This window comes from Cynocephalus volans, chromosome 3, assembly GCF_027409185.1.
Source record: "Cynocephalus volans isolate mCynVol1 chromosome 3, mCynVol1.pri, whole genome shotgun sequence".
Taxonomy (NCBI): domain Eukaryota; kingdom Metazoa; phylum Chordata; class Mammalia; order Dermoptera; family Cynocephalidae; genus Cynocephalus; species Cynocephalus volans.
This window is the reverse complement of record NC_084462.1, coordinates 25,890,285-25,898,061: the sequence shown is the minus strand read 5'-3', so window position 1 is coordinate 25,898,061 and position 7,777 is coordinate 25,890,285.

The following is a 7,777-nucleotide window of genomic DNA, read 5'->3' as shown; positions in this document are numbered from 1 at the left end:
TAATATATTCATTTAGAGTTTTAAATTTCCTTCAGGAAGCTGTAATAGCTGCATCCCACAATTTTTGTATGTCATGTTTTTATTTTCATAAATTCAAGATAATTTCTAATTTCTATTGTAATTTCTTCCTTGACCATTGAATTATCTAAAAGAATGTGGATTGTTTCCAAATGTTTGGGTATTTTCTAATTTTTTGTTTTGTTTTGTTTTGTTATTGATTTCTAGTTTAATTTCAATGCATTCAGAAAACATACTCTATGGTTTTAATCATTTGAAATTTCTTGGGATTTCTTTATGGATACAAATATCGTCTATTTTGGAAAATATTCCATGTGCATTTTAAAAAACAAGCATGCAATTGGTAGATATGTGTTCTATACAAGGGAACTTCAAAAAGTTCATGGAAAGGTTCATATTAACCTTTAATTCTATTTTTCCATGAACTTTTTGAAGTCTCCTTGTATATTGTTCATTGGGTCCAGTTGGATGATTGTACACTTCAAATATTCTATATTATTACTGATTTTTTTCTCCTTGTCTTATTAGTTAATGGGAGAGAGTTGTTAGAATCTCAAACTGTAATGGCGTATTTGTCTACTTCTGTAAATTTTACGTTTTGAAGCTACGGGATTAGTGTAGAAATAGCTTCCTGCTGAACTGACCTTTACGTCATTATGAAATGTCTTTATCTCAATACTACCTCTTACCTTTATGTCTCTTTTGTCTCGTATAATTTTGCTATTCTTTCCTTTGGTTAGTGCTTGCATGCTTTCCTTTCTTTTCTACTTTTCTGTGCCCTTTTATTCAAAATGCGCCTCATAAACAGCACAGGATTGGGATTTTAAAACTCCCATCCGGCCCTCATCCTTCGGGCTGTTGCTGGCTCTGGCTCGCTGCGTTCTCCCCTCTGGGTCGTCCATCCCCACCCACACCTTTAAAGAGCCTCCTTGATATTTACTCATCCTCAAACGGTCCTAATTTGAGTGTTCCATCTGTCTCATGTTGGAACCCCAATGACCCACTTCCTTATGTATCCCAGCCTCCATTGCGGTGAATTTGGGGCCATGTGACCAGTGCTGCCCAGTGGACAGGAATGACAGGCCGTCTCCTCCTGAGCCTCCTCCACCCGGTCTGTCCTGCGGTGGCCATCTCGGAAGCTCCATTCTCCACATGGCGTGACTACAAGATGGAGAAAGCCTGCCCGACCTGGTAAACACCTACTTTGTGTGAGTAAGAAGTAGACATTGCGTGGGTGAGAGCAGAGATTCCAGCGTGAATTTGTGATTTCTGCAGAGCCGGTTCCACCTGGTGTTAGCATCATACAGTGTATGGGCTTTTGTATCCCAGGTCCGGCTTGTGCGACGCCTGCCTTTCCTTCCTTCCTCCCTTCCTCGTCCCTTCGCTCCTTCCTCTTTCTCTCTCTTTTACCCATTTTTCTTGTTCTCTTTCTTCCTTTCTTGTTCCTCTCTTTCTTTCTCTCTATTTTTCTTTCTCCATTCAGTTCTCCCTTGTTCCTGCTGGTTTGGAGCCCACCGGTTTTCTTCCAGTGAATTCCTTTTCTGCTTTATCCAGCGAGCCGGAGTGTGTTTCTGTTGCCAGCTGCTAAGAACCTCAATCAATATACTATTTTCCACTTAACATTATATCGCAGACATACTTCCATGCCATTAAATATTATTCAAAATATTATTTTAATGGTCGCACAATATTTCATTATATTTATGTACCATAATCTATTTAACCATGCCCTAGTGTTTGAGTAATTTATAAATTTCCGTTAAATACTTATAATGAATATTACTGTATTCACATTTTTTAGCTTCAGCCTTGGCCATCTCCTAAGGATGTCTTAGGAGTAAGAGCACCAGGTTAATGGTAAGAATATGGTAAAAGCTCTTGTGGAATAAAGTCCATTTTTTCCCAGAAATTTTATAGCAGTTTGTACCTGCACATGTGAAATGGGTAAGAAAACTCAATTTCACTCCACTTAACAAGACTGAGGACTATAATTTTAAACATTCTTTGACAATCTGATAGGAGAAAATCTCATTGGTATTTTAATGAACATTTCTTTGATCACCAATGAAGCTGAATATTTTAAAATATGTTTATTGCATATTTTTATTTCTTCTTTTGAACATTTTTTGCTGACCGTTTTTATACCAGAATATTCATTCTTATTAATTCGTCATTACTTTTTATATAGAGAGTTATTAACCCGTTGTCATATTTGTTGTGACTGTTTTATCTTTGTTGGTAGTTTCCCAGTAAATTTAATTAAATGTTTTTTTAAAAGCATAAAGAGATTTACATTTTTATGTATTAAATTCTGTCAATCTTTGTTATTTTTCTACTGTTTTTACACTTAAAATGTCTTTACTTACCTCAAGATCAAATATTTGTTTTTATAATTTCTCTTTTCACATTTAATTCTTTAAATCCTCTGGAATTTATATGGATGCACAGTATGAAGAAAAGAGCTAATTTTATTTCTTTCCAAATAGCTAACCAAATGTCCCAGCATCATTTATTGAATAATCTGTTCCTTCCCCACAGATTTGCAATGCCACCTCAATAAGCTGAGATGCGGTGATCGCCATGGCAACGGGGCTGCTTTAAAAGTATTTGTGCTCACAAAGTGGAGGGCTGGTGCCTGGCAGAGTTCAGTCTGGTCTCACTGCACATCTTCCCTAATTAAGATGCACCTTTTGGTTTTGTCTTTTAAAAGAATTCTCCTTTTATAGCCACAATGCAGAAGAAAAATTAAAGCCAAGGCCTTTTCATGCCAAATCTGGGCCTGCCAGGGTGGTTGGAACATGGGGAGCCGTGGACAGGCAGGTGAGAAAGTGGGCAGTGACTTTCTTCTGTTACACCCTGAGAGCCTGGAGGGACATCATCAAAGTCCTTGAGAGCTGGAGGGTGGGTGTGGAATGGCCATGTTTGAAAATGCAGCTGTAATGAAAACAAAGCAGAGACTGCTTTTGCTCAGCGAGGGCCTAGCTGAGCCCTTAGCACCCCTTCCCCTCCTTGAATCCCAGCTTCTGCCATCAACAGGCAACAAAGCCCACACTCCCTGCACTCTGGGGCTCCCAGCCTTCGGTCCCCAGAATCCTCCTTCCTTATCAGGTTTCTGTGTCCAGGCCTGGGGAGGACAAGACCCCAGCCTACCCCCTTCTGCCCACAAGGAGAAGGAATTCTACTGCTACGAACTGCACGTTTGTGTTCCCCTAAAATTCATCTGTTGGAGCCTGAATCCCCAGTGTGATGGTATTTGGGGGTGGGGCTGCTGGGAGGTAATTAGGTCATGAGGGTGGCACCCTTGTGAATGGGATTAGTGCTTTTATAAGAAGAGAAGAGAGAGATGATCTCTCTCTCTGCCATGTGAAGACAGAGTGAGAAGGTGGCCATCTGCAAACCAGGAAGAGAGCCCTCACCAGAAACCAGATCTGCTGGCACCTTGATCTTGGACTTTCCAGCCTCTAGAACTGTGAAAAATGAATGTTTGTTGTTTAAGCCCCGAGTCTATGGTCTATTTGTTATAGCAGCCCAAGCTGCCCGAGACACCTACTTTGGGAAAGGTAACAGGGGGCTTCCGATGCCTTTCCCCTTCTCACACCAAAAGGCCTTTGCATGTGCTGGTGTCTCCCAGGGCTTTCCCTGCCTCCTCCTTCACCTGGACAACTCCTACTTAGTCTTTCAGACTGCTCAACTGGGTCCTCTCCCAGGAGATGACTCCCCTCCTCTGGGTGGGCAGGGTGCTCCTCTCTGGGGTCCCCTGCTCCCTGTCTTTTCCTGCTGCCATCGTGCTATCCTTGTTCTCCACTCACTAGGAGGCAGGGGCTGGCCAGCCCCCACCCCCCACAGACTGACCTGTTGAATTGGTCTGGACTGGGCAGGGCTGGACTGGGGCAGGGCAGATGGGGGCTGGAGCTTGGGGGCATCTTCCACCCTGCCCAGGCCAGCAGCCCCTGCACTACTGGGTAGTGGCCTGGGACTGAGCCAGTGAAGGCTCAAGACCCAACAAAACCAACCTTTCAGTTTGAGTCCAAAGGTGGGAAAAAGCCAATGCCTCAGTTCAAGCAGTCAGGCAAAAGGAGGTCCTTCCTCCTCAGCCTTTTTGTTCTGCTCAGGCCTCTGATTGACTAGATGAGGACCACCCACATTAGGGAGGGCATTCTGCTTTCCTGAGTCTATGGATTCAAATGCTGATCTCACCCAGATGCACCCTCACAGACACATGCAGAATAATGTTTGAACAAACGTCTGGGCACCCTGTGGCCCAGTCAAGTTGACATGTAATGTTAACTGCCATCAGGCCCCTTCATTGTGTTTGTCTATGAAGCATCAACCTCAGGTATCTGAGGGGTCTGGAAGCAGGTTCTCTGACCCCCCTTTTACAGAAGAGGGCACTGAATCCTGGTTGTCACTTGCCCTCACTGGGTAAGGAGGGAGGGGTACTGGGATGTGTGAGCCCATTAGATTTACCAGCACCTGCCTGAAAAAGTATTTAATTTGTCTTTTACAATGCACCAATAGCAAGTTAATTAACTGGCAATTGAAAGTTATAGGTGGCATTAGAATTTATTAATTACATTGGAAATAAATCTCTCTGGAATTCAATTGAAAATTTCATGTAATTCTCTTCTTACCATCCATAAAACAGGTCTGGGAGGTGTTCCAGAAGGCTTGGGGATGGTTGGAATTGCAGGTGTGAGAGAGTTGGGGCAGGGAGGGGCTTCTGCTCTGACCTAGGCCAGTCGTGGATGCCCCTTTGCCCCTCTACCTACCACCTCGGTCACTGCCTCTTAGGGTGTGCAATGGAGCCATTCTCCCATTGTGAATGTCCTGTCATCTGCAATGACTCACTGCACTGATTCATCTGCTCTGCACCTGGCCCAGAGCTGGGTGCTGGGAACACAGATGTCACCCTGCACAGCGGATGCTCATAGCCAAGCAGGGGAGACAGAGCTGTGAGGGTGCCCTCTGGCTCCAGGGAGGTGAGGGCTGAGCCTGGGACCCCAATGGTACCTCAACACTCTGGCTGGGGCCCAGGGTGGAGTCGGGCCATCCTTGCCACTCGGGCAGAAAAGTTGCCCCTTTTAGGTCTTTGGGACACACCACAGGTCGGCTGAGAAGAGTGTGCACTGATGGGAACCAATGAAGGCCAGCCCAGCTTGAGTCCCCTCCACACTGTGGCCACCATGTCAGGACACCTGCCAGAAGTCACTGTCTGAATGAAGGGTCCTGAATTTCTGCTTTGGCTGGTAGCTGACCATGGTAGGGCAGGGGTCCCTGGTCTGCCTGCTAGGAGACCCTCAGACCGCCTCCCACTGTGTGGGTGGAGAGGGAGGCCCCAAGTCAGGGCCCTACAGGAACCTGCAGGCTCTCAGTGCCTTGCTCTGCCTGGGGCTCAGCTGTGCAGGGTGAGGACAAGAGGGTCCCACGGAGTTGGAGAGCTCAGTCACAGGGCAGGGCCTTGGGGACAACAAGCACTATGGCTGGACTCAGCTCAGCACCCTAGGGGACCTTTCAGACCCTAGGGCCTGGAAGGGAAGGTGTTACTGAAGTGGTGTCAGCCCCTTCCCACCACACACACACACCTGTGTAGGCACTCGTGCACACGTACACACACTGGTACATGGGCACACTTGCACACACACATTGGCATGTACTGCACACTTGCACAGGCACACACATGCACAGCAGGGGCTGGAGCCAGGTGGCCGTTGAGGAGAAATGGCAGGTTTGGTCTGGACACCCGGGCATAGGAGGGAAATGTGTGCCTCACCTCATCCTTATTAAGGACCAGCTCACGTTACAGGGCTCTCCCTCAGCCTTGACCCCTGGCACTGGAACCTCCTCTGGGGCACCTGCTACCCTGGCTTCGTCCAAGAGACTCAGCAGTCCACCCTGTTGTGCGGGGTCTCTCATCAGAAGTTGTTTCCTTCCTTCATCACGCTCTGTCCCCATGGCTTTACGGTGGGGCCAGAGAGCATCTGGACGCCCACCCCCTGCTCCCATCCTGGGGGCTCCCTCCAGACTCAGCTGCCCCCACCCCCAGGCCTGCCCCAGACCACTCCAGGGCCCAGGGCCAGGGTACAAATGGGGGCGTCTCATGGGGTAAATATCTAACAGTTATGCATTGAGCTCATCAGCTGCTAAATAAAATAGGCTCTATCCTACCCAAACATCCCTTTCGAAGGACCTGGAGGTTTGACTTCAGAACTGTGACTCCTCAGAGTTCTGTACTGAAGCGTGGCAGCCAGCGGAGCCAGTCCCTGGCCCTTGAACCTTCCCCATCCCCATGCTGGCTCCTGACCTGCCCCATGAGGGGCTTCGTGTGCATGTGTGGACCTCCACCAGCATGTCTAAGCTCAGTCCACACCCTCCCAAAATAGCAGACCCTCGGGTGAAGATGCAGACATGGGTGGGGACGTGATCTGCTCTGAAGACAGGCGGAGAAGAGGCCTGCACAGACCTGGGTGTGGGGCTCCTGGTGCAGGACCTTTTGGTGCAGGACGGTCTCTCTCTTAGGGTTCCATCTCTGTCTTTAGGTCTGGGAGAATTAATGCCTACTGGTCTGCTTCACTCAGGGGGAGAGAATTTAGTTCGTAAGAGAGCACTCGTCCCAAGGTAGCTCCAGGGGGAGCACCCCTCACAAAGAGGGGGTGCTCAGGGCAGGGCGTGGGAGTTGGAGTGAGCTGAGAGCATGGCCCAGCCCTCCAGGAGGGGGATGTTCTAGGGAGACAATGCAAAGGCCTGGGGTAGAGTGGGGGTGCCCTGCCTGAAGGTTCCAGCTGTGAACCCACGTCCTGCAGTAGGGAGGGGGCTGCCTCTACCCAGGTCCTGGATGCGTGGGCCTGACCCCAGCTGAGGGCAGACCCCTAAGGCCCCCTCATGCACGGTGGGGTCAGTCCCAGCATGGCTTTGAGTCCTGGCTGGAGATGGCTGACAGGAACCCCTGGGTCCTCAGCAAAGGCTCAGGGAGAGGACCCACCCACTGCATCCCAACAGAACCTGTGCCTGGGAGACCTCTGGAACAATCACCTACTGAGGCCAGAGGACCCCAGCATCCCAGGAGAAACACAGGAGCACGTTGGTCCTCACTGCCCAGGGCATGGAGCCCAGGGACCCCTCTTGAGGACCTGCTGGGAGTCCCGAGCAGGAGATGAGGTACTGCTGGCATGTCGGCTGCAAATGCTCTTCTGCTGAGAAAGCAGGTCTGCTTGATTTTTATGTTTCTATAAAATGAGGGAGAGTGTGTCCCTTTGCAGCCCAAATAAGGCAAAGGAAACAGCTGTGACTAACAGTAAGTCAGAGCGGTCACTCCTCGACTCAGGGCTGCAGTGGCTGTCCCCTTACTTCCTGGGAGGAAGAGCCGCCATCTGGACATGGCCCCAGGAGTCCTCTGCCCCACCTGTGACAAGGTCCCCATGATCTTGTTTCCTCCCTCACTCTGCTCCAGCCACCCTGGCTTCCTCGATGTCCCCTGAGTGCGGGGGGTGGGGGTGGGGACCTGCTCAGGATTTGGGCCCTTGCTGCTCCCTCTGCCTAGAATGTTCTTCCCGTTCAGAGCCACTTGGCCCAACCCTCACGGTGCACATGTTCCCTTGAATGCTGCCTTCCCAGCGAAGCCCTGCCCGACCCCCTGGTTAAGACTGAAATCACCAGCCCCCCAGCCCTCAGCTTCTGCATGCTTATCCCTTCTTGCACGCACGTATTTACTTTAAAAATGTAAGTATACTTTTGCCTATTTTGTCTCCTGCCCACCCCCACC